The 25,046-nt window shown below is 53.1% G+C and overlaps 1 protein-coding gene across 5 annotated transcripts in view; it reads left to right on the top strand.

Annotated features, from left to right (window-relative positions):
- Positions 1–25,046, top strand: part of HIVEP3 (HIVEP zinc finger 3) — a 456,280-nt gene that overhangs the window by 321,629 nt on the left and 109,605 nt on the right. Inside the window, exon 1 of one of the 5 annotated variants that reach the window (XM_059135435.1) lies at positions 12,548–13,266. The exons of the other annotated variants lie outside the window; for them this stretch is intronic. The gene's annotated coding sequence lies outside the window, so the exon portion shown is untranslated. Of the gene's footprint in view, positions 1–12,547; positions 13,267–25,046 lie in introns of those variants that run through there. 5 annotated transcript variants of the gene reach the window in all.

Raw genomic sequence — 25,046 nt, 5'->3', positions numbered from 1 at the left:
GGTTACTACTATCCTTCCAAGAGATTGTTTATTTAGTACTATGGGATGACTTTGGACCTGGTTGTAGTAGGCAGCATTCTTTCAAATGCGAGGGACAGAAGCTGGAGTCTGTCTGGCTTGAGAAAAAAGAGAGTAAAGGAGGGGAGGAGAGAGGTTGAACTTTGTCCTAGGGCCTCATTTTACTGGGATGGGTGAGTGGGTGGACTTCAGGCATGGCTAAATCCAGGAAGTGATATGATGTCATCAAGTCATCAGACTCTTATTTTCCCTACATGTTTTATTTTTAATGCTTTTTTGTGTTGACCTGGGTCTCATCTGCTGCCTTTGGGCTTCTTTGGCCCTACAACATGACACAGTAGCTGTAGGGACTGGAGAAGGACTTTGGGCCCCTGACGGCTTCTGGTCTTCACCATCCCAGCTAGTAACATCAGATAGAAAAGCAATGTTTCCTTCCAGCTGTTAAAGTGAAGAGAATCCCAGGGAGGTGCTGTGATGAAACCATGGACTATGGTGTTTGGCCAAACAGGTGGCCATAAGCAGGATGATAGGGTCTGATGATGGAAAACCCAGCCAGAATCATGACTGGAGTTGGGGAAGACAGTTCCCCCAGGAACACTTAACAGAAGAAAGGGAAGAGAGGATACTGGACAAAGAGAAATCAATACTGCTCATTACTCTAGGACTGGAAGAAAGAGCTGAGTTAATAAATCAAAATGTAAGTCATTCTATACTGGCACAGCCTTTCAGTCTTACAGATTCGGAAACTGAGGCTCAGAAGCATGATGTGACCTTGTCATGCTCTCACAGTGAATTCCTGAGACACCCAAGGCTGGAGTCTGAGTCCCCTGTTCTTCTATCCCACCCTGCTGGGGGAGAAGGTTGAGGTTATCATGACCCTCCTAGCCACCTTCTGTCTTACTCCAAGTCTTCCAGGGAGTGCTGGGAAAAGCCTGGGGCCCAACAGCTACAGTGGCAGGATCTGGGGAACCAATGGTGAGGAAAACATATGGGTCGCCCTACTCGTGGAGTTTATATTTCAGTGAGGAAGCTAGTCATCAGACCAAAAAAAGCACACAAATAGAAAGAAGTTACAAGTGTGGATACAGGTTTAGTCAGGGGCTGGGGAAAGCTTTTTTGAGGAGGTAACGTGCAAAGTGAAATTGAACGTTTAGAGAAGCGTTAACTAGGTAGGAAGGGCTTGTATAGGAAAAACATTCCCAGCAAGCATACAGCACATGCAAAGGCACTGAGGCATAGGAGAATAAAAGAATACCCCTGCGCCTCAGGTGGAGTGATGGGGAGATGAGACAGTGGAACCACTGAAGGAGGCCATGGGGACCACTCAAAGAGCTTTGGTCTTTGTCTCAAGAGCAGAAGAAAGTCATTGCGAAGATTTTAGTGGGATAGCGTAAGGGCTGTGGGCACCTGGATCAAAGTCTAGAGTAGAATCATTTAGGGTGCTCATGAGGGACCAGGGATGCCCATGGAGGATGGGTTCTGTCAGTGAGAAGCCAACAGAATTCTCAAAGGGGTCTTGTAGGCTACTCATGCCCAGAACTGCAAGAATTCTGTGAGCCTTGAGCAAAGGCTGGGACCAGTGGTGGGGTGGGGGAGCTGGGGTTCCTGTTCTGTTCCAGTAGTGTGGGTTAAAGGTGAACTGGTTTTTTTTTTTTTTAAGATTTTGTTTATTTATTTGACAGAAAGAGAGATCACAAGTAGGCAGAGAGGTAGAGAGGGAGGCAGAGAGAGAGGGGGGGAAGCAGGCTCCCCGCTGAGCAGAGAGCCTGATGCGGTGCTCGATCCCAGGACCCTGAGATCATGACCTGAGCCTAAGGCAGAGGCTTAACCCACTGAGCCACCCAGGTGCTCCAAGATGAACTGCTTTATTTACCAGCCCCTTAGGGCTTTTCATCTGTGAGCGTCTGCTGGGAATCTCCAGGAGGTCTAATTATCAGTGCTTTCCCAACATATTTGACCCTGAGAAAGGCCATGGGCAAAGGCCCTCCTCAGGGGTGCTTGCAAAGTAACTGGACCTGATCCCAGCAGAAAGCCTCTCTCCCAGTGCCTGTGGCCAGGTCGGCATAGGGAGACTATGCAGAAGCTAAGAGGGTGTTATAAGAAACCCATCAAGATGGTATCTATTGCAGACTTTTTGGAGCAGTTGTGGGTACAGGACAGGGAGGAAGCTCCTGCCCTCTCTGTCCCCGGTCTGATACCTTTTTTTCCTTTTCTCTCTGGTTCCTGCCCTGGGCATTCCATGTCCTCGGGATACCCCAGCCTCAGACTCAGCATCCTGAGAGCCTTCACAGGCTATAGGCACACGTTCCATCAGACAGGAGAGCATCACCAGCATCACAAGGGAGGCCTTCCCTTGTGTCCAGGATACAATGTCCTGGGGAGGAATGGAGCGAAGCAAAAAGGAACAAATGCCTCATTTCTCCGCCCATTGATTTGTCTGATGATGATTTAACAAACATCAGGCTCTGGACTGGACACAGGGGACAGACTCGGTGCCAGCCCTCTTGATGCTGGGCTGGGCTTCTGTCTGGGTGGTCTTCAGTCCTCCTGATGGACCACTTTTGGGGAGGGTCAGAGGGACCCTGTGTCCGAGGGACCTGGTTCAGAACGCAGCCGTGGGTCCCTGAGAATGTCGCATGAGCCCCTCTCCTCCCCACTAGGATCTGACCAGTCAGGTCCTGAGAGTAAAACTTTTCCCGAACCCAGCTTTTCTTTTTTTTTTTTTGATGCCCAGTTAAACTGGGCATAGGCTCGGGGTTCTGGTTGTGCTCCGAGCAGTGAGAGAGAGTGTGAGCAGCCCTGGGTGAGTGTGTGGCAGAGCCCAGGCCATAGTCTAGGGCCTGGCTATCCAGAGCCCCCAGCCCTCCCGCGCCTCAGTTTCCCCGCCTGTGAAGTGGGGGTGATAACTCTTTCCTCCCACGGTTGCTGGAAGGGTTGAGAGAGGTACAGAAACAATTAGGAACAGGAAGCAATTATACCTGGAATGTCTGCCTCCCCCGAAAAGCGTCTCGGCGTCTTCTCTTAGAGTACGGTCAGGTCTCTGGGGAAGCTGGTATTCCCACCGTCTCCTTCCACCTGCAACCACCCGTCTGGCCTCTGGGAGACCCCGGCCATGCCTGCCCCAGCTGTTTGGCTCCAGTAGTCGTGTGGTGAGACCATCAGGCCTGCTGTTCTGGGAAGTCTCTTTCCCAGGCTGGGTCCCTGGGGAGGGAGCTGAGCCCTTTTGGTGTGGGGAGAAGACAGGGGCTGGGGAGGGGGGGTTGGGGAGGGCCAGCCTGGGAGATGTTGGGCGAATACTGTGTCGTGTTTTTCAAATAGCTCCATGTCCACAAAGCTAGAAATGCGGTTTGGCCTTACATATTTTATATGTGTATGTGTTCCCAGTACATTTCCTTCTAATTTTTAAAACCATACGTAACGTCAGGGACATTTAATCCATATGGTTCTGATTCCTTAACACTTAAATCATCCAAATGTTGTTTTGTAGGATCTATTTGCAAATCTCTTTACATAAGCTTTTAACTCCTTCTTTCTCGAGGGCATCGATGTAGGGATCCTGGGTGAAGGCTCCCTCCCCCTCCAGGGCTCCTCCCCACCCAAAGTGGCCAGAGGTCTTGACTGCCTCTGCTCTGGACAGCAGCTTCTCAGGCCTCGCCCTCAGCACTTGGGGGGAGCCTCATGAGAGAAAAAGACAGACAGACTGGGATCCATCCCCGACCTCCACCACTTCCTGGCTGTGCGACCAGCCTCCAGGGAACCTCAGCAAACTCTTGATTCCTCACCTGTAGAAAGGGACAGATGATGAACATCTCAGAGGGGTGTTGGAGGAATTAAGCAAGGGGATGTAGAAAGCCCGCAGACCAGAGGACTTGCCTTCCACAAACAGAACCGCCCTGGTCAGCACCCGGCAGTGCCGAGGTAGGGGGAGGCCACGCTGGGCTTCGGGGTCCTTCCTGAGGAATCTTGAGATGGCAGCACCAGGTGGAGAAGCCGAGCCCTGAGAGGTAAAAAGGGCTCCTGCCCGTGGGACTGGGAACTGAGGCAAGGATGGAGCAGTGACCTTCGTGGCCAAGAGAGTGGTGTCAGGAGACACATGGCCCAGCGCTCAAGTGGGGGTCTGGGAGGGGGTGGCATGCCCCGTACAGCCTGTGTTTGCTTCCTGCCCCACAGGACCAGACGGGACACGGAGGGGCGGGGACAAGGAAAGTAGCTCTCCTAGATTTGAGGGACCTGGCTTTGGCACCTGGAAGCCATCCATACTTACCCATTGAAACACGTGCTCCAAAGCCACTCACAGGTTTTCCCACCTGCCAGCTTAAGCCCAACTCTTTAGCCCAGAGTTAGGGCCCAACAACCCTGATGCACACAGGGAAAGCCCCCTTTCTCCTCTCTCCCCCTCTCCCTCCCTCAGGGCCATTTCCAAACATTCAGCACTCTTTCAGGCTTTGTTTCTTCATGTTTCCCGGGCCTCAGTGGCTGTTTCCACTAAACACCCACCCAATCTTCAAAGTCCAGCTCAACCTGCACCTGCCCTGAGAAGACATTCCAGGAAGACTTGCAACAGCGGACCCTTCCTATGCGCTTTGCTAGGCCCTGTCTTCCTGGGCTGTACTTCTCTGGGATGCCCCCTCAGGACCTGTGCTGAGAGCAGGGGGTGTGGGGATGGCTGAGAGGCATCCCCAGCCAAGAGGCCCTCACGTTCTGGTGGAGGAGACCCACATGTGATCCAACAGCTTTGTGGGAAGGCGTAATGGAAACCTGGCACCCCCAGGAACGCGTGGCTGTTGGAGGTGAGACAAGAGACCAGTAAGAGGACATGGATGTCCTGGGATAGCCCCGCTCCTGGGGGTCTCCCCGTGGCAAGGATCCACGGCCAGCTCTATTCTAGACAGCACCAGGGTCTGTACCCCTAGAACAGGATTTGTTTCTCTGGCAAATGCAGACGGAGTGAATCCCAGACAGCGCGGAGTCTCTGGGACGGAAGAGCAGATGCCCAGGCTAAAATTAGGCAGCTGACTGCAGCTTCCTCCAGGCTGCGGGAACTGATCTGTTTCTTACACCTGCCGTTGTGTAGCGGAGGCAGAGTGGGGCCCCTGCCTCCCGCACAGGCCTGGGGTGGTGTGACAGCCAGCCAGGGCGGGGCCCCAGCTCTGCATGGCCTTTCTTGCCCTCTCTCCGGTTCATATCTACAAATCCCCTGCGAGCTCCCACCCCCACCTCCACCCAGCCCTCAAGAGCTGGGTCCATCTGGCTTTGGCATCGAAGGCTTCCCCTGGAAGGTTAGGAAACCTGTCTGGTATTGTCCCCACCATGGAGATGGGAAATGCCTACTCATTCTGGAGAGTTGTTGCGCAAATGAGAACCTCGAGCAAGGAATGTGGGCCCCTCCTGAGGTGCAGGGAATTCACGTGTTAGCTGTCTGTAGAAGGCAGGGTTCTCTGGAGAGACAGAACCAATGAGGAAAATGATGGAGAACCAGTAGGGCCCAATAGTACAAGTGCCAGACTGGAAACCAATCAGGCTTGCGACTCAGAAACAGTTGGTGTGGGACGCCTGGGTGGCTCAGTTGGTTAAGCAGCTGCCTTCGGCTCAGGTCATGATCCCAGCGTCCTGGGATCGAGTCCCACATCGGGCTCCTTGCTCCGCGGGGAGCCTGCTTCTCCCTCTGACTCTGCCTGCCACTCTGTCTGCCTGTGCTCGCTCTCACTCTCTCTCTTACAAATAAATAAAAAAAAAAAAAAAAAAAATTTAAAGAAACAGTTGGTGTTTCAGTCCGAGACCAAAGGCTGGGAAAAACCCAAGGTCCCAGCATAGTCACTCGGGCTCTTACCTTGCCTTTTTGTTCTGTTCAAGTCTTCAGTGGATTGGATGAGGCGCCGCCCCACCACCCCGCGGCTTGACTCAGTCTACAAATCTGAATGTTAATCTCATCCAGAAATACCCTCATAGACACACCCAGAAAAAATGGTGCCAAACAGCTGAGCCTCCTATGCCCCAGTCATTGTGACAAATAAAATTAACCATCACACCCTCCTCCCCACCCCCAAATGGCTGTCAATCCTTCCCCTCCGAGCTCAGACCCCACTACCAAACCCATGTGCCCCCAAACCTTTCCGTCTCCAGGTCCCTGGCTCTTTCAGCCTGCCATTCTTGGGGACATTGCCTCATCTCCCCAGCTCCCTTTACCCAACCCTCTCTCTCAGTGGAGTCTACCAGGTCCAGGACCTAGCTGGGACGCTCAGGGTTTGAGAGGAGGGCGTTGCAGGAAATCAGCAGGAAGCCTGGGGGAGATGACCCTCAGAGGGCAGGTTTCCAGGATGGAGAGAGCATGACTGTGTTAAGTGCCTGGAGCTCCTAGGGGATCAGTGGGGACTTCATCTGCAACCCCAGCAGAGTGACAGGTGCTGCTATACTGCCCAGCGGTGGGAAGCATGGAAGAAGGCCTGCCAGGCTCTCTGGATGTTGAGCAAACAGTAGGTGCCAGGCACAGAGCCTCCGCGCTCTCCCACCCTCAAGGGGACATCAGACACAGATACCTGACTATGATATGCTAAATGTTCTGGTGACTTGTGCCACACAAATCACAGGAACATTGAGAAGGGGCCTTTCAGTTCTCCTGACGGGGTGAGTTGGTTGGGAAAAATTAAGAAGAACGAGACAGTTGAAGGAGTCCGAACAGGATGAGGTCACGAACTAGGCAAGGAGAATTAATAGGGGAACTGAAGGGAAGGGTGTGGGAGAGAGGAGACGGAAGGGCATAGGAGAAGGTAGAAGGCACAGCATGAGCAAAGGCACGGAACATGAAAATTCATACTGTGTTCAGGAAAGCTGGGAGTGATCCACTCAGGCCAGGCCCGCCCTGCAGGAGGGCTTCGAGGTTGAAGGGTGGAGATTGGAGATCTCACCACCAGCCCTAAGAGGTGAGAAAGGCTGCAAGGGGAGTGAGCCTGAACAGGGCTGGAGCAAGACCTGTTCCAGATTTCTTCGTTGTTGTTAGATGGAGGCTTTAAAAGGTCTTCCACCCCATCCCACATTCACATCTCCTTCTGGCATGTTCTGGGTTGGTTGTGGTGCTGTTCACTGTTGTAATTATTTTCTAAGGGTGTGGATCATCTCTGGAACCAGGCTATGAGATGCACAGTCTCCCATTGCTTTGGGACCTCTTCCAGACTAACCCCTCCCCCACCCCTGGCCCCAGGCCAGCCACAAGGGCAGCAGCAATCACTGTTGGGTACAAGTCATGAAAGGTGAGGGGACTTTCAGGCCATCCCAGAATTCCCCTCTCCCCCTTGCTGCTCCTGAAAATCCTTCTCTTGTTTTTTACCTGTTACTGTTTGCCTTGTCTTCATGTTTATGGGGCATGATGAAGTTGTCTCCCCCCAACTTTACAAGCTATTGTCAAAGACTAAGACTTATGTATCAGAGTATCCCCCAAAGAGCCTGAGGGGGGGGCTTCCTTTAATGAGCATCTACTATATGCCAGCTCTTGAGGCTTAAAATGCATTTCTTTTTCTAATTTCATCATTTCTCTAATCTCTGCAGTCCTTCCCTGAGATATGTTTTCCTCCCATTTCATAGCTGTGAAAACTGAGGCTCGGTGAAGTTCAGCGGTTGTTAGTATCAGAGTGGGGACCTGCACCCAGAGTGCCTTAACCCAAGCCTTAGAAGTCGATGCGCTCCTGCTGCACCTCCCGTTGGCAAGTGCAAAGCCAAATGCAGGGTACATATTTATTGTCACTGAGGACCTTGCAAGTCAGTTTCTTGGCTTGGGGAAAACCTGTTCTCAGCAGCCACGAGAGTGTGTGGCTTGACTAATCTTCTGATTTCGTGGAACCAAAGGTCCCACCCTCCCCACCTGGGGCCCGCGGGAGTCCCCCCAAAATGCTCTTGAAAAGCCAGAATGAGGCAGACACAGGACTCAAGCTAGGCCAGTCAAGGAGTGTGGGAAAAGAGGATGCTTTCATCATTTGGGGAAAACTAGCTGGGTTGTTCATTGGATAGGATGGCCAGAGGGGCCAAAGTCTGTCCTTAGCATGCTGTGGACACCTGTGACATTCCAAGCACCTGTGGTTGTGCACAGGGCTGTGGACTGTAAAAGGGGTGACAACTAGAGAAATAAGATGACAGCGTTTCATGGGGCACATGCCATGCAGTCCATGGCAAGTGCTGGAGGGTCACTGAGAAGGAAGCAGCTGATGCCACCCAGGGGAACAGGGAGGGCTTTGTAAGGGAAGTGGCCTCTGAGCTGACCTGGAAGGCTGAATGGGAGCCGGCCAAGTGGATTCAAGTGAGGGGACCAGTACAGGGAACTCCATATGCAAGATGCACTTGGCAGGTTCAGAAGCAATGAGTGATTCTATATGGTGGGAGCAAAGGGCGGATAGGGATGGCGCAGAGGGAGGGAGGCTTGGACAGGTAAAGCGAGGTATGCTTATAAATGGCATTAGAACACAGGGTAGTTTAGCTGGGCAGGGACTCACCTGACTTTGTTCTAGAGAGTTCCACCTGTGTAAAGAATGGATTGGTGGGAGAGGTGGCCAGGGCACCAGGGAGAAGGCTGCCCTAACTGGGAGATGGTAGTGACCTGGCCCCGGACAGTAGGCGTGGAGAAGGGACTCTGGCTTCAGTCTTGGGAAGGTAGGGAAGGAAAACAGTATGGAAGGAACAGGATTCTAGGTCACAAGGTGGGAACAATGTAACTATTGCTGTTGTTTACTGAGCACCTACTGAATACACTCCATCAAGGGCTCTTCTGCAGTAGCTTTACCGCCGCCCTTTGAGATGAAGTCAAGATCAATGACATCACTTACTAGGCCTGAGGTCACACAGGAAACATAGGGTCAAGATCTGAACCCGGGTCTGTGTGGCTCGGAGGTCCCTCTGTTACCCACAGCATCAGGTCAGGGGTGAAGTGAGTATCCCACTGAGTCAGGAAGCTGGAAACACAGCCCCCTCGGGCTGGGGAGAGAGAGCTGGAGCTGAGTATTCTGGGACCCCAGGAGGCGATCTTCGTAACCTGTAAGAGACCCTAGGTCTCTGTGCACAGAGGTGGCTCCCTCTGGGAGAAGTGAGGACTGAAGTTTTAGGTGTAGAGCTGATCTGCGGAGAGATCACCTACCACACATGCACACATGTGTATACACACTCTGCACGCACAAATAGTAAAATGACACAAAGCATCCAAGTCCGGAAAATCACAGGCACGGCGGCCAAGGTGGTGATGGGAGGACGGCTGGTAATAAGTACAAGGCCTCAACATAAATAACCTGGAGGGCCCCCAGGGTAGGTTGCTCAACCCCACCCGGAAAGCATTCCCCAGAACACTGGGGCAGGCCCCTGCTCCTTAGGAATGACAGTGCGTTCTCAAACTGTGTCTGTAATTTGGTTGTTAGGAGCTGGAAACAAAATTTCACAGAGAAACAGCCTCCTAGATGACAGAGCAGATGCCAGCCCTGCCCTCTGCTATAATCTCTTCTAGCCTGTGAAGTCTCTACAGTGTGATGCAGAACCAAGCCCTGTGTGTGTGTGTGTGTGTGTGTGTGTGTGTGTGTGTCTAGCATTTCCATGGAAACAAGCCATCAGCGATCTAACCTGGGACACCTGGGCTGTGTCCTCCCTGAATTGTAGCCCCAGCCGTAGAATGAGGCTTATCTCCTACCTCCTGTGCTCCCCCCACCCCTGCACTGCCCCCCACGCCCCCCCCACCCCAGCTTGGTAAATAGCCGTGTAGCCTTGAGCAAGTGGCACAGGGATGACCTGCCAGTCTCCATCCTCAGATGGAACGTCCAGAATACAGGTTGGTGAGTTGTATGTTCCCATAACAGGGAACGGGCCTGATTCATGTGTGAGGAATGAAGGCATGTGGGAAGGCCCCCAGGGCCAGACTCTGGGAATTTCTTAAGACCTGGCCCAGTTATTTGCTGGGGATGGGCTGATAGGAAGGAATTGGCACCTGGCACCCCCTGTCTTCTAACATGAGATCCAGCCAGCTGTGGGCTGGGAAGCGGGCCTCAGGCAGGTGTTGTGGCTCAAAGAGAGGAGCCAAGCTCCGTGGCTAGCCTTAAAGCAGGGCTGCCTGCCCCCAACCTGTGTCCTGAGCCCTGCAGCTGGAGTCCTGAAGCCCTTCCAGACTCTGGTGAGAATTTGCACCAGAACTGGGGTGGCAGCTGGATTTCCAGGTGGGCACAGGTAGCTTTGGTTGTGGGAGAAGCTGGATGACGACTTTCAGGCCGGCATTGCCTGGCCTGGAGGGTGGCCACAGAGGCATGCGGCCCGAGGGGCTCGTGGGGTAAAGAGCAAGGCCTTTGGTGGTTTGGGGGAGTCCAGTGAGACTGTGAAAGTGCTTCTCCCAGCACACCTTCCTCCCTCCCTCCTCATCCAGCTAAGGCCAGCTCAGGATGGTGTGGGGTTGGGGGACTGGGATGGGGACATCCCAGGCTGCCTGGGATGACTCTGGAGCGGGAAGACACATCCCAAGCCACAAAGAGTTGGAACAAAGGAGCAGTTCTAGGAAAGCGCTCCAGCAGAGGGGCCAGCCCAGCGATGTCCACACTGGCCCAGCTTCCTGAGTGACCAGCAGATCCAGTCTAGCTAAGAACCCCCTCCTTTTCCCCAGCCCCCAGTCTGGACCCCTGGAGCCTCAGCCACCACTCTTTGTCAGATCATTCTGCCCCTCTTTTTATTTTTGTCTCTCAGTTTGCCCCCAAGATCATTCATTCACTTAACGAACATTTGTAACCTCGTCAGTCGCGATGGGAGAGAAGAACTACAATGGAAGTTCCTCATAGCTCCCAAGCTGGAGAGAGGGGAGATGACTCCCAGCTGACTGCAGGGGGTGGGGGGGACACGTCTCTAGAGGCAGGAGGCCTTGAGCTCCCTGTGGCAGCCTAGGAAGATGACTGAATCCACCAGGAGGGACCAGTGGAGCAGGGCCACTCCTCAGAGCTGGGGGAGGAACTCATCCTGACGCAGGAGCAAGGCTGTCATCTGAGCCTTTGCTTAAATGACAAAAATTCCCTCCTCAGGGCATAGGAATTAAGACATCCACTTTCTCCCACCTGGAACTATTCCCACCAGAAATGGTAAGCAGGGCAGTGGGGGCAAGGCAGGAGTGGAGTGAGGGACAAGGACCCGACCCCGGGGGCACCCTATTCCTGTTGCCCTAATCAGGGGAAAGACCTGTGTCCAGGGCAGGCTTGATTCAGGGTGTGCAGGACCGCAGGAGGAGTGGAGACTGTATTTCAGACAGAAGAAGAGTCAGTGCACAGACCCCAGGGAGTGAAAACTGGCACAGGGTTGGGGAGCAGGGGGCACTGGGCAAAAGTCACAGAGGGTTGGGCTCCGGGGCCTTACATGTGGGCATGACCCAATTACAGCTGAGATGGGGCTCTGGGCACTGATGGAAGATGGGGACCCTGGGGTGGTGACGAACAGCAGAACAGCTAGGAGGCCTGGTGACTGGCCAGCAGGTGTGTAATTGTGCCTGTGAGTGTGCAGGCCCCGTGTCCGGCTGACATCCCACCTCCCTTCACTCCCTGCAGCCTGGGAGCTATGGCTTTCTCCCTGCCCCCAAGTCCCCCACCCCTGCTGACACCTAGGAGTGTGGGGCCTCTTTGGAAGTTGGGGCTCCCTCCATTCAAGCTGGTGATCTGGAAGGGGATTGCTTGCTCTGAGCGAACTTGGAGGGGGAGGAACTGGAACCTCTGCTAGAAGCTGTTGTATGGGGAAGGCACAGAAATCCCCAGGACCTCTATGTCCCCTGGCCCCGTGTGGCCTCAGGTCAGAGGGAACCCATGCCCTTTGATAGACAGGGCCTTGAATTTGAGGGCATGGCTTTGGAGCCAGAGGAAACCTGGGGCCTTCTTGGAAGCCGTCCCTGGTCAGAATAATGGTCAGTCACCTCGTGGGCCCTTGAGCTACAAGGATGTCTTCCTCAGTTGGCACCCTGGGCACTGAGGTGGCCCCGCCGTAGTCCTGACTTTGGCCCTGGTTCCTCTAACCTCCTAAGGCTGTTCCGGGCCAGGAGAAGCTAGGCTACAGTCAGCCAAACCCCAGGCCCGCGCTGGCGGCTCAGAGTCGAAACCTGGCAAATCACCTGACTTGTCCGAGCCTCAGGGTTCGAGAATCGGTAAAATCCTATGCCGGTGAGGTCTCCAGGCCCTCTGCCATTCTGCTCCCTTGGGAAGCAGGCCGGGGGCGGGGGGCAGGAGGGTGCTGAGTGGGGACTGGCCCAAGCTTGCTGCGGACTGGCCAAAGCCTGGATCAGTGTGATTCAGGTCCTGAGTCCGGCAGCTTCTGGTAAAGTCAGGCCATTGGGAAGCCCCGGGGTGTCCCCCCACCCCCACCCCAGGCTGGAGCCCAGGGAGGCCCCCCGCCAGGCCCGCCCCGCCCAGCGCTCTGCACGGTGCCTTCCCGCTTTAGGAGGCGCGGGCTTCCAGGAGCAGGGCTGGCACCCGGGGAGCGAGGCGGGGAGCGAGGCGGGGAGCGTGCACCTTGGGGACGACGATGGACACCCGCGGGGCCCCGTGCGGCCGAGGCGGGGCGCCAAGCGGCAGGGCCCGGGCGGCGGCGACCGGGGCTTCCCTGACTGCCCTCCCCGGAGGGCCCGGGAGGAAATGACAGCGCGGGAGCCGGGGCGGGCGCGGAGGGAGGGGCGGCGCCCGGAGTGACACGGCCTGTCACCGAGGCGGCCGCCACGCAGACCCTCCCGCGGCCGCCGTGAGCAGGGGATTCCCCAGGCACAGACCCTCCGCGGCCGCCGCCCGCCCGCCGCGCCCCGACCCAGCGGGACCCGGGCCTCGGGGCGGGAAGGGGAGGGATTCCAGAGCGGCGGGCAGCGGGGCAGGGCGCGCAGAGGCCGAGCGGGCCAGAGAGGCGCCCGGGGCGGGTGCCGGGGTCTCCCGGGCAGGGCGACAGGAAACTCTGGGGAGTGAATGGAAAGAAGTGGGTGGTCCGGCCCCTGCGACTTCCCCTGACATCACTGCCCAAATAAGGAGCTTCCAAGCGGCCGCGGGGCGGCCCAGAGCCGCGCCCGCCGCCGGCGCCCGCCCGCCAGCCCGCCCCGCGCCCACCCCGCGCCGCGTGGGCCGCCTGCGAGCGCCCGGGGCACCGCCGGGCGGAGCCGAGCCGGGCGGAGCCGAGTAAGCGGGCGCTGTCGAGCCGCGCGGAGGCCGGGCGCGCAGCCCAGCGCAGCCCAGTGCAGCCCGGCGCAGCCCAGCCGGGAGCAGCGGAGCCGCAGCCGCCCGGCAGGTAAGCAGCGAGCGCTCCGCGCGCCGCGCCCCACCGCGGCCTGGCAGCCCCGGGGCCCCTCACCGCGGCGGAGCGGCGAGCAGTCCCGCGCCGGCGGGCAGCGGACGGACTGGCGGGCGCCGCGCCGGTGGGAGCGGGCTGGGCGCGGGCGCGTGTGCAGGAGCGCGCCGGTGCCAACTCCCGGGGACCTCTGGGACTCCTCCGTAGCCTGGGGTTGCCTGGTGCACGCGCTCGCTGCCTGTGTTTCCCAGACGCTACTTCTGTCACCGCCCTGGGGTGACACAGGCGTTCCCGCGTTCACACTTCTCTCTCGCACACTCGCGCCTGGCACAGCCCCGCTCGCCGCTGGCAGGCGCAGCCCCCGGGGCCCCGGGCAGACCCTCACCCCGGCACGCCTCTCTGGCCCGGTGCTCCCTACCGGGTGGGACCCAGCACACCGGTGGGGACCGCTGAAGCGCTTGGGCAGCCCTGGCCGCCCTTCCCCCTGGAGGCGGTGGCAGTTTCAGACTGTCACCGCCGACCAGCCTGGTGCTCCTCCGGCTTACTGGGAGTGAGTGAAACATAGCTCTGGCTCTTCCCGCCCTCCTTGCAGAATGGCACCTGGCGCAGAGGGTACAGCCTCGGAGGTGGTGGGGGGGAGGCTGTCCCTGGCATAATCCGGAGGGTGTGGTGCCTGGCAGGGAGCTACTCCCCTTCTAGCCGCCTGGGTGTTTCCAGAGCAGCTTCTACTCCATGGGCATTTTTGGAGCACCCTCCTCTGCCCTCTCCTCAACCGATGCAGGGGGCCAGGAGTGGGGGCCGCTGCTGAGCAGGTGCAGGTGGTGTCAGCCACTGCATCTTGCAGGGGCCTCTGCTCTGTGGCTGCAATTGCTTATCTATAGAATAGATCATGTATTCATTGATGGTTTGGTCAAGGACCCAATGCAAACTGATAAAGTCAAGTTAGAAGTCTGTCACTCAGTGGCTCTGGGTAGAGTCTTCAATTTCGTTCAGCCGCATTTTATCATCTACAAAATGGGGCTGAGGGTCCGCAGATGAATGTTGTCAGGAAGAATTGAGATCATTCAAGTGAAAACGTTGTGTAAGTAGAAAGCCCTGTGCACGTGCCGCTTACTGTGGTTTGGATGGTTCTGGGCTGGTATTTGCCATGGCTCTGCTCTGTGATTTAGGGAGATGGAGTGCTGTTTCTGTTCAGTCAGCTGCAAGAAAGGGGACACTGATAAGTGTCCTGTGTGCCTGCTAGCAGAGGCCCCAAAGCGTGTTCTGGGAAACATTAGATCCAAAAGCCGTGCCATGAGTAAAGGTTTCCCTGTTCTAGTAAGTCTGGCAAATCCTGCCAGCTCTTTATCATCCTGCTGGCCAGTTTCAATCCATATTGGCAAATTAAAGGTTCTGAGAAGTACTGCAATAAAAGAACCTGTTTAACGTTGTCAAGCCCAGCATTTTCCCAGGGGACCCTATAGACCTTTTCAAGTTCCACGTGCTTGCTCTCCTAGGAAACAGTGCTTCTGAGGCTACCAGCAGTGATGGTGTGGTGGTGTGGATTTGCAACCAAACTCTGGGAGCGAAGTTCTTGTTACCTTCTTGAATGAAGAGTAGGCAGAAGCTCAGAGTTGTTCACTGGCTGCTCTGAGGTCACACAACTAAACAGCAGCCCAAGATAGTGGTAAAACAGGGACCAGAACCCAGACTCCTCATCCAGTGCTCTCACCCCATTCAATTATATCCAGAGGTTCGTCATTCTCTTCTCGAACCAGTTTTGTTGCTTTGTGTGGACACTCTGCAGAATATATTTAACAAGCCCAAAGATTGAAATGATTTGTTGGTGAATGAATCAAATGATGATTGGGTAGCTACTATGTGTCATTTGTTTTGGGGACTTTAGCATGATAAGGGTTAGGACCTCTGATGAAGAGTAGGGGAAGAAGTGTCCTCACACACACACACACACACATGCACACACACTGACTTCTACACACTCACACATCAATTTCTAAGCACAAATCCCTCTCCCCCTGAGCACACACATACTTGCACACTCCATCCTGTGTACTCATTCACACTTAGATCCCACACCTACACATACCCTCCTACCTCTCAGTCACCTGCTTCTACACACACGTACACACACACACACACACACACTGCTAGACACAGGGTCACTCATGTGTATCCATCCTGTTGTGCTCCAGGCTTCAGCCAGGAGGCACCCATAGCAATGGGCATGTCCCCTTGTCCCCACCTCCCCAGAGCTGGTGGGGGTGCCTGGAACCATCTCGCCCAGTTGAGGACTGAGCCCTTAGGAAGCCCTTGCAAGGTCTATCTGATGTTTGCATTTTCCCAGAGTTGTGCCATTTATCGTATCTTCTGCCATACTGATCCCTCCACCTTTTTGGGGGGTCAGCTATCATGTGGTCACACATGATGTGACTGACAGCTCTGGCTTCTGTGTTGTTTGTTTTAATCAACCATCACAGCTCTGTTAGGGTAAGGACTCTGTGTCATTTGTTTGATTGGAATCCCCAGCTCCTAGCAGTACGCCTGGCACCGAGAAAGGGTTCAGTAAACATTTGTTGAATGAGTGAGTGAGTGAGTGAATAGGCAAGGGACGGCGGGCTGCTAGGGGGGCTGCGACCCAAGCCAACATCCGGGGGACTCGCTGAACATGTTTGCTAAGTGCCTGCTGCGTCCTAGGCATCTTTCTAGGGATGACAGCACCGAAAATCATTTAAGTCTCTGTTCGTGGAGTCTGCGTTCCAGTGGGGAGAGAGAGAATGACTAGTAATGGACTAAAATAAGGCTAAATAGTGATACAACAGAAGGATGGCTGTTAGAAAGGAATAGGCGAAGCTTAAGATGGAGCCCAGGGAGTCTTCTTGTGAGGCATTGGCATTTATCCCAAAATCTGAATGCTGAAACAGTGACAACCACACTGACTTTTGGGGAAGGAGTATTCTGAGCAGAACAGCAGGTACAAAGGCCCTGTGACATCAAGGAGCTGGGCTCAGGGCCCCGTGGAGAGGCCACACTGGCCACTCCCTGCTGCGTCCCCTTGGAGGGGCCAGTGGCTGTTGCCTGATCTCCGTGGTTCAGTTGATAAAGCCCAACTTTGTGTGACCTGGGCTTTGGGGGTGGGGCAGCCCCTGTGGTCTCAGAGGGCTGCCCTCCCCTCTTGTCTACCCCCACCCCTATGAATGAGCCAAAGCCTGGACTCATAAGCCCCCTTCCAGTGCCACCGTGATAAAATCTGATGCTATCTGCAGGAGGTTCACAACATTTCAGGTGGTCCATCTGGAGGGATCGTGAATTAGTTGCGCCACTTCCATTATTAATAACCATGATGTCATACATCTGTGCAGTTCCTGATCGGCTGCAGAGCACTCTCTCCTATTATCCCGCTCACTCTGTGGGCTCATCTGCCAAGGGGGGAGGGCCCACGAAGGGGGGAATGTTGAAGTGGGAGAGAGCTCAGTCCTTTCCATGCGGCCACTGCAGGTTCCTGCAAGCTGCTGATGCAGTCCTTGGATCCCTGTGTCCTCAACTGCAAAGCATGATACAGGAGGAACCTGCCTCCTGAGGTGATTTTTGGAGGGGGGGGTGGTGAAGAGAGAGCCAGCACGTCCAGGGCCTGAGACGCTGTCATAGGCATTTGGTACCTGTTGGCTCCCACCTTGTAGATGAGGAATGCTGAGTTAAGAGAGACTGTGGCTTTTGTGGGCCACTTCTCCATCTTCCCTCTTCCTAGTCCTGGAGCTGATGCATGCATAGCAAGCTTTGAGGAACTATTTTGTGGAATGAGTTTGCTTAAGGTTGCATGGATAGTAAAAGGTAGACCTAGGACCCCAACTCAGGATTCTGGGCTCCGAAGTCCTTTTCATAAACACCACCCTGTTTGGGAATTGTCATCATGGTGAATAAAAACACACCATTTGTGGCAGTCAGAATTAGTTTTGCTCTCTTGAGAATCCTAGGGTCGTTAGGCCTCAGCTTCCAAGGTATTCTTTGTAAATTGTGAAATTCTTTGGATTTCATAAGAAACATTTTAGAACCCTCCGGATGAAGGTATGGATGTGAGAAAATCCCTCCTGATGGCTGAGAACCAAGGGCATCCTTTGCTGTCACCTGAGGGTTTTTTTTTTTTTTTACAATTTTATGTATTTATTTGACAGAGAGAGAGAGAGAGAGAGATCACAAGTAGGCAGAGAGGCAGACAGAGAGAGTGGGGGAAGCAGGCTCCCTGCTGAGCAGAGAGACCGATGTAGGGCTCGATCCCAGGACCCTGAGATCATGACCTGAGCTGAAGGCAGAAGCTTAACCTACTGAGCCACCCAGGTGCCCTCACCTGAGGGTTTTTAACTGAAGAGTTCCAAGTCCCACCACAAAAGATTCAAAGCCTGTCAGGATGGCATGGGTGCATGGGTGCACATGTGGAGAAGCACCCTAGTGCTAGAAGGTCAACCTGGGGATGAGAAGCCCAGCCAGCTGACTGCCCCGGAAGGCTGGCAGGCTGTGCCTCTAGTCTCCATGCGTCCTTAGCTATGGCTCTCACCCCTGTGTCCCAGGCCCACACCAGCTTCACGGTGGGAGCACGAGCTGTGGAGACCCGCAGGCCCAAGTCTGTGTCTCCTCCTTTATGGCATATTCCTGGGCCAAGTCCCTTTACCTCTCCTAAGCCCCAGCTTTTTTGTCTGTAATAAAAAAACACGAACACTGACCTACGAGGCGGCCGCACGGGGTGTAGGAAACCATGTGTGTCAGGCATCTTATGAGATGTCTGTGCCTGGCATGTAGTAGGTGAACAGCCAACGGTTGTTTTGGTTGTTGGTATAAAACATGCATGATAATAAAAGCAATGACAGTATTTGTGAATTGGGTCCTAAAGGGTTCAATAAAAATGGACCACTTGGCTCCAGACAGCAGACATTTGAAAAGAAGGTGCACTCCAGGTCATTAACGTCAGTGACTGGGCTAAAGAGTGAGCCCTGCCATCTTCCCACTCCTCTTCATCACGTAGCTCCAGCTCTGGTGGAGAGCTGAGGGCCAAGTGGGAACCAGGGCCTGTGTCACTTTCCAGGTCTCCAACACATCCACTGGCCGGGAGAGGGGGTCTGAGGTTTGGAGGTCCGTGTTGATGTACAGGCTTGAGCTCCCCCACATCAGCCTGCTCTCCCCTCCCCGAGGGCAGCTGGGGGGAAAGCCATGGCTTATGGGAGATACAGGAGCTGTGCTTCTCCCCTCCTCTGCCATTCATTCGTTGTTTCACCAGCCATGGGTTGCATCCTTCCACGGGCTCGGCTCAGGGCTAAGCACTTGGAGAGAGGCTGCCTCCTCGAGAAGCTCGGTTGCTGGCCAATCCAGCCACTCGCTAGCCACGTGGCCCCAGACAAGTGGCATTTTCTTTCCAGATATCAGTTTCCTCATCTCTAGAATGGGATGATTCTGGCTCCTTTTCCAGAGGAACGTTCTGTTGTTTTTAGGACCCGTCTCTAGAGCGCTCAGTGCTGGGGTCTCCACGAGCATGGTCGGGCAGAGCACAAGGGCTTCAGAACCAGAAGGAACTCCACGCTGCTGCTGGCTCGGCCACATACTGGCTGTGTGATTTGCTGCATTTTAAAACTTCTCTGTTTCCTTTTCCTCGGTGTGTAATGTGGTTATGACACCTTTGTTGCAGGGCACTATGAGTGTTAGGTGAGCTGGTAAGAAGGTATCTGGCTCTCACCAAATGTGACCCCCCATTTCCTTTCTCTTTGGCTCTGGGCTCTACTGTCCCTTGTGTGGGTACTTTTGGAGAGTCCCCCCACCAGTGCTGCCCACACTCGTCAGGTCCCCAGGAATGGGCATGGGTAGGGAGACAGCCAGATTGGAACTCAAGGAAACAAGCAAATGCCCCTTGGGGGGAGTGGGCATGGGAGAGTAGGTCTGGCCCTAGAGGAGTCATGACCAGGGTGCAGAGCCGGGAGTCCTGGGTTCTGTCCGGGACCTGCTGCTAGGTCGCTGTGTGTCATTTGCCAGTTTCCTCCCCTCTCTGAACCTCAGTGTCCTCCCCAAGGCCAGTCTGCAGGATCCCCTGGCTTTCTTCCTGCTCTGAGAGGCCTACAGGCCTTTGATGTACAAGAGCTGAGTGACCACAATAATGAAGCAGCTCAGCTGGGTGAGGGGGTTTCACCCACTTCTTCCAGCCTGGGCTCTGCTGGAATTGATTGTGCCGAGAGGCCAGCAGACAGACTCTGGATGAGGAGGAGACTGTGGTTTCTAACTGACAGAGCTGCTCATGGGAGAGGAGGCAGGTAGGGACATTAATGGCATGCAATTAAATTAAAAGAAAGGCATTACTCCTTTTTTTTTTTTTTTCTTAAAGAAGGCCCAGAAGCCTCAAAGCCATCTGCTTCCCAAGTAGCTTTTCTCTTATTTGAATTAAACAGTATGTTTGGATGGGAAGGGTTGGTTTTCAGGTTATCGGGATGGATGCGAGAGATGGCAGAGCGAAAGTGAGCATCCAGTTAGTTCTTCATGTATCAAAGATCTGTTGAACACGTACCAAGCATCAGGCACTGTTCTAGGCTCAGAGGTGCAGCAGTGTCCAAAACAGAGAGCAGTGGTGGTGTCCTGGAGCTTATAAAGCAGCAGAGGGAGGCATACAGTGAACAAAGGAGCACAGAAATGGACAATACGCCAAATGGGCTGAGTGCTGTGGGAGAAAATCAAGTAGGGGAAGAAGCTAGAGAAAGCCAGAGGGAGGGACTCAGGGGGCTCCTGTCTGTAGGATGGTCAGGAAAGTTATCCTCGATAAGGTGACACTTGAGCAAAGCCATGCAGGAAATGTAGAACAAATGAATTTAAGAATGACTTTAGCCTCACATAGGATCTACCTATAGACACCCATGTACACCATGGAGAAACACCCATGTTTGTACATGGGTGTACATGGGTGTCTATAGGTAGATCCTATGTGAGACTAAAATGGTCAGCTCAGCCAGGCAGCCCAGACTCTGAGCTATCCTGCTTTAGATACAGGATACCGTATCTAATTCCTGATTGCTGTTATAGCTAACAGCGAGCTGGATAGGGCTCTAAGTGAATTGGGATTAGGCCTTCAAAATGCCTGTCTGCATAGACTGTCTCATCCTAACAAGGTAGAAGCAATCACTTCCATCTTGCAGATGTGGCCTCTGGAAACTCCGTATGTGGAGTGACAAGCCCAGGACCGCATTCCAGGGGATGGGTGGAGTGGACACCCAAAGCCGTACTCGACTGCCCATCAGACACCTTGGGTCTTCTCATAGGGCAGGTTGGCACCAAGCACACCACCTTGCATGCAGGAGGGGATGTTCTTTCTTTTTTTTTAAAAAAAAGATTTTTATTTATTTATTTGACAGAGAGATCACAAGCAGGCAGAGAGGCAGGCAGAGAGAGAGGAGGAAGCAGGCTCTCCGCTGAGCAGAGAGCCCGATACAGGGCTCAATCCCAGGACCCCGCGATCATGACCTGAGCCGAAGGCAGAGGTGTTAAAACCCACTGAGCCACCCAGGCGCCCCGGGGATGTTCTTTCTTGAAAACAAAATCAACCCAGAGACTAAGAAGCTCTGATGGCTAAATGCGAGGTGGGATCCCGGATTGGATCCTGGAGCAGAAAATGGACATTAGTGGAAAAACTGATGACATCTGGAGTTTAAGTTAATAGTGACATGCCACCATCAGTTTCTGAGCTTTGAATGATGGACCTGAGTTATGTAAGGTGTTAACATTAAAGAAAATGGGGTGCGGGGCGCCTGGGTGGTTTAAGCCTCTGCCTTCAGCTCAGGTCATGATCTCAGGGTCCTGGGATCGAGCCCCACATCGGTCTCTCTGCTCAGCGGGGAGCCTGCTTCCCCCTTTCTCTCTGCCTGCCTTTCTGCCTACTTGTGATCTCTCTCTGTCTATCAAATAAATAAATAAAAATCTTAAAAAAAATAAAAAATAAAGAAAATGGGGTGAAGGGTTTATGGGAACTGTCCCTGCAACTTTTCAGTCCATATGAGATTATTCCGTAGCGAATAGTTGATTTAAAAATAAATGACTAAATCCACATATGCTCCGACTAGCTGGCCTCCTCAAGGTTATGGAGGAAAAGTCATAAAAGGTCATGAAGTCATTGAGTCCCTGCTGTTATTAATACCCCCACGCTGTTACCTAGAGTTGCGTGGGTGAAAAGAAGCAAAAGGATAAACTGAGGATGGTATCATGTTGGAGGAGGAACGGTCTCCCCCGGAGACTGCCCCTAAATGAGTTTCTAGTATATTGTATGACCTATATTTTAGGCTAGAGCAAGTATGCCCTTTCCATGTGATGAAAGTTCACCGACGCGTTTTCGCTTGATGCTGCAGCAGACAGATGGAAACCTAGTTTTATCTGTAGAGCTGTATGACGTGACTGTAGGAATCGTAGTGAGTAACGGCTGGGAAGGAGGGGTGCCAGGTAGTGAGAACTGAGTCCAGGAGCTGGAAGGGCCTATTAATGCGAATCTGGTTTACTTTTAGGGTAGAAAACATTTACAGCCAGGGAAGGCTGTCTCTTAGATTGAAGGAAAAGAGCCTGGGGTCAAGGTATTCTCAGATTTGGTCCCTTCTCGCTGGGATTCCCCATTCACACAACAAGTGAGCTGGTTTAGGTGAGTCTCTGGGGGCCCTCCAGCTGCCAACCTCTAAGCCCAGAGCAGGTGATTGGCCCAGGCTCACCGCACAACTGCAGAGCGACATAACTTCGCCTGCCTTGGTCTCCTAGGGGTTTCTAGGAGACTCATGTCACTCCACACATTGCCTTGGCCTGTGGGCATTTGGTGTTGCCCTAAAATACGAGAGTCAAAGACGACCAGATAGACAGGAAACCGTCATCATGAGTCTATTAGAAAGCATTTAATTTTTATAGGAGTAGGATGAACCTCCAAGATGGGCTGTTTATTTCACTAGGCTCTAATCTTGTGAAATAAAGAAGTCCAGCACTTTCCAAAGTGTGGAGAACACAGGTGCAGAGGGATGGGAAGGAGGAAGGGTGTTACAGGGAGGAAATAAAAGTGCTACAGCCACATACCTTAAGGGCTGTATCCTGCAGGACACCCGGGTCTTTAATAGGAAAGATGTGCAATGGAAATCTCCAAAAAAGCATGTGTGGGGAAATGTGTGTGTGCATGTGTAGAGGTAGGTATATGTGCAGTTTTCCAAGCTTGACTGATCAGAGAACTCCTATGCATCTCCAATAGATGTACACATAAGATATAGGATATACACATATGAATATATGCATCAGGAATGTGTGTATGTATCAAAGGAGTGACTGGGCTAGAATTCCATATGAAAATATGTGGGGAAACACTGAAGTTATCTGAGGTCAAAGCTGAAAAAAACAACACGAATGCTGAACTGTGCCTCTAAAACTTGGTTCTGCATATTAGTTTCAGCATGTCAGTTTCACACATTTTTCCGATTTTGTTAATTTCTTTTTTCTCAGAAGCAAAGTGGCAAATGGCATGCAAATGATCCTTTGTCCTCCCCTCCGTGCTGCGTTCATGGGAGATAGAAGTAATGTCATTGAGATGAGGGTAGCCAAGCCTGTGTGACAGCTCAGTGGTGGGTCTCTAACCCAGAAACCCACTTGTGACATTGGTGTTTGGGGAGCTAAAAAAGAACCACATTTTAAAAATCCCACTAAAGGCCAAAATCTGATCTTTGTCAAGTATGGTTATTTGCGTGTGCGATCTGTACTTCCATATACGCAGGTGTGTTTCTCACACCAAAAGGAGAGCATGTTACTGGTCCACATGCCCGTTGGTGGGCGTGTCCGGGGACGGTGAGAACACCCTTTGATTCGATGATGATTTTGAGCAAGGCTGATACTCACAGCACTCCTGCATCCCAGCCTTAACCCATTCCCATGTTGCCCCCAAGCTTGACAATGCTTGTCAATCCTTTGCAGCTGGGCCCCTGCCTCAACCTCCTTGTTCCCTGACTTCTAGCCCCACACGTAAATCCTGCCCCCAGCCAAACCCTGCTTCTCCCCCCGCACCCCAGACTCCTCCTCGAGCATTGGCCGCGTCCTGTCGAACATGCAGGGTCCAGGTCTGTTTTGTGATCACCTCTGTCAGATTGAACTTCAGTTTCCTAACCTGGTATTACGAGCACAACATGCTCTGAAAGCCTCCCCAGATAAAGTAAAGGAGAAATAACAGAAAGAGGGAGAATTTCAGGGGGGAGGGGTTCTTTCTCTATGACTTAGCTGGAGGGAGGGAGGAAGCTTTGCAAACGTCTCACTTGAGGATGACTTGGTTGGTTCAGCTCATCCTTCAGACACTGGCTTGTCCTCCATCTGAAACGTGTGACCTTAGACATCATAAGGAGTCTTTAAACCTTTCTGTCTTTGACTGTCAACATGGGCTGATGCTACCACCTCCCTCTTAAGGTTTTGATTCCAAGCTGTGAGCTTGTGGGGCACCTAGAACTGTTCTCAACCCACAGAAAACTACCTTTTCATTGTCATCACTACTTACGATGACATCAACTGAAAAAATGGGCATGTTTTTAAGTGTGCAAAAGATGTAAACAGGTAGTTCACAGTGATGGTCCGAAAACCTAGGACTAATACTCTAGCTACCCAAACCCGAAAGATTATAAGTTAGAATGCTTACAGATGGCAACAATGTGAAAACAAATGAGATTCAGTGCTGGCGAGGGTCAAAGAGAACTTGTGAGTCTTAACTGCTGTCACTGAAAATGATACTTGCCCACGCCTACTTCCATCCAGCAATTCCCCAGCCCCAGGGAAATACACATGCACAAAGAGGTGTTCGTTCAAGGGTGTGCCTTTCAACATTGCTTGCAGCAGGAAGAAGCTGCAAATGACCTCAGCGTCCAACAGTGGCCATACTTACAAAGGTGATGGTGCCTTTGTTCCATGGACTACTTTGTGGCCATTTAAAAAGAAGTGAATCGAGAAGCCCCAACCCAGGGAGACATTTCCAGCATTTTCTTAACTGGAGAAAGGTTTCTGTGTGCTATGTTTAATACAATCCCATTTATATACAGGGAAAGTTAAACAATTCTGTACGTGTCTGCACATTGAAATCTGTTTCTGTGCTCATGGAAACAAGAATGGGAACATACCAGGGAACTGTGAGTGGTGGTTTCATGTTGGGAGTAGAATGTTGGGAGGGGGGGGCGGGGAAGGAGACGCTTGTCCACATTGTACATGAAATACTTAGGTGTTTGAAAAAAAATTGTTAAACAAAGAAAACAACAAAAAAAAAGAAGCCTGAAAAAAAATCCAAAGAGCTAATGTCTGAGAGGTGATCCTTTACAAATGTGTCACACAGTACCTGAGCTTAGTAAGTGTCCTTCTCCCTTCCTGCCTAGACTCTGTGCCCCACCCCATCCCCCCCACCACCCCCAGCCCGTGCATCTCTGTGTTTTCTCTAGACCACAAGCTCATAAACATATAGGGATTCCAACCCTGTCCATACACTGAGTGCCCCCTCAAGGAGACCCCAGTTTGGGGAGACCCCCATCTTATTTTCTAGCAACTCTCTGGGGCCTCTCTTCTTGGTCTCCCCATCTCCTGTCCCCCAGAAGGTGCTTCTCCTCGCCTTGCAGTGAGGGGCTGTCTTTGTCACCAGCACATTCTGAGGGGTGAATCCTATCATTTGGGTCAGGTCCGCTCACCGGCTTGGTTCTCTTCTGTTTCTGTTCAGGGCTGGGCTTTCCCACCCCCAGGGCATGTGGGCTTTCCTGGGTCCCTTCCCCCACTGGCTTCCA

The sequence above is a fragment of the Mustela lutreola genome, chromosome 10 (assembly GCF_030435805.1).
Source record: "Mustela lutreola isolate mMusLut2 chromosome 10, mMusLut2.pri, whole genome shotgun sequence".
NCBI classification, from domain to species: Eukaryota; Metazoa; Chordata; class Mammalia; order Carnivora; family Mustelidae; genus Mustela; species Mustela lutreola.
The sequence above is the reverse complement of the archived record's forward strand: the minus strand, read 5'-3'. Positions and strand labels throughout refer to the sequence as shown.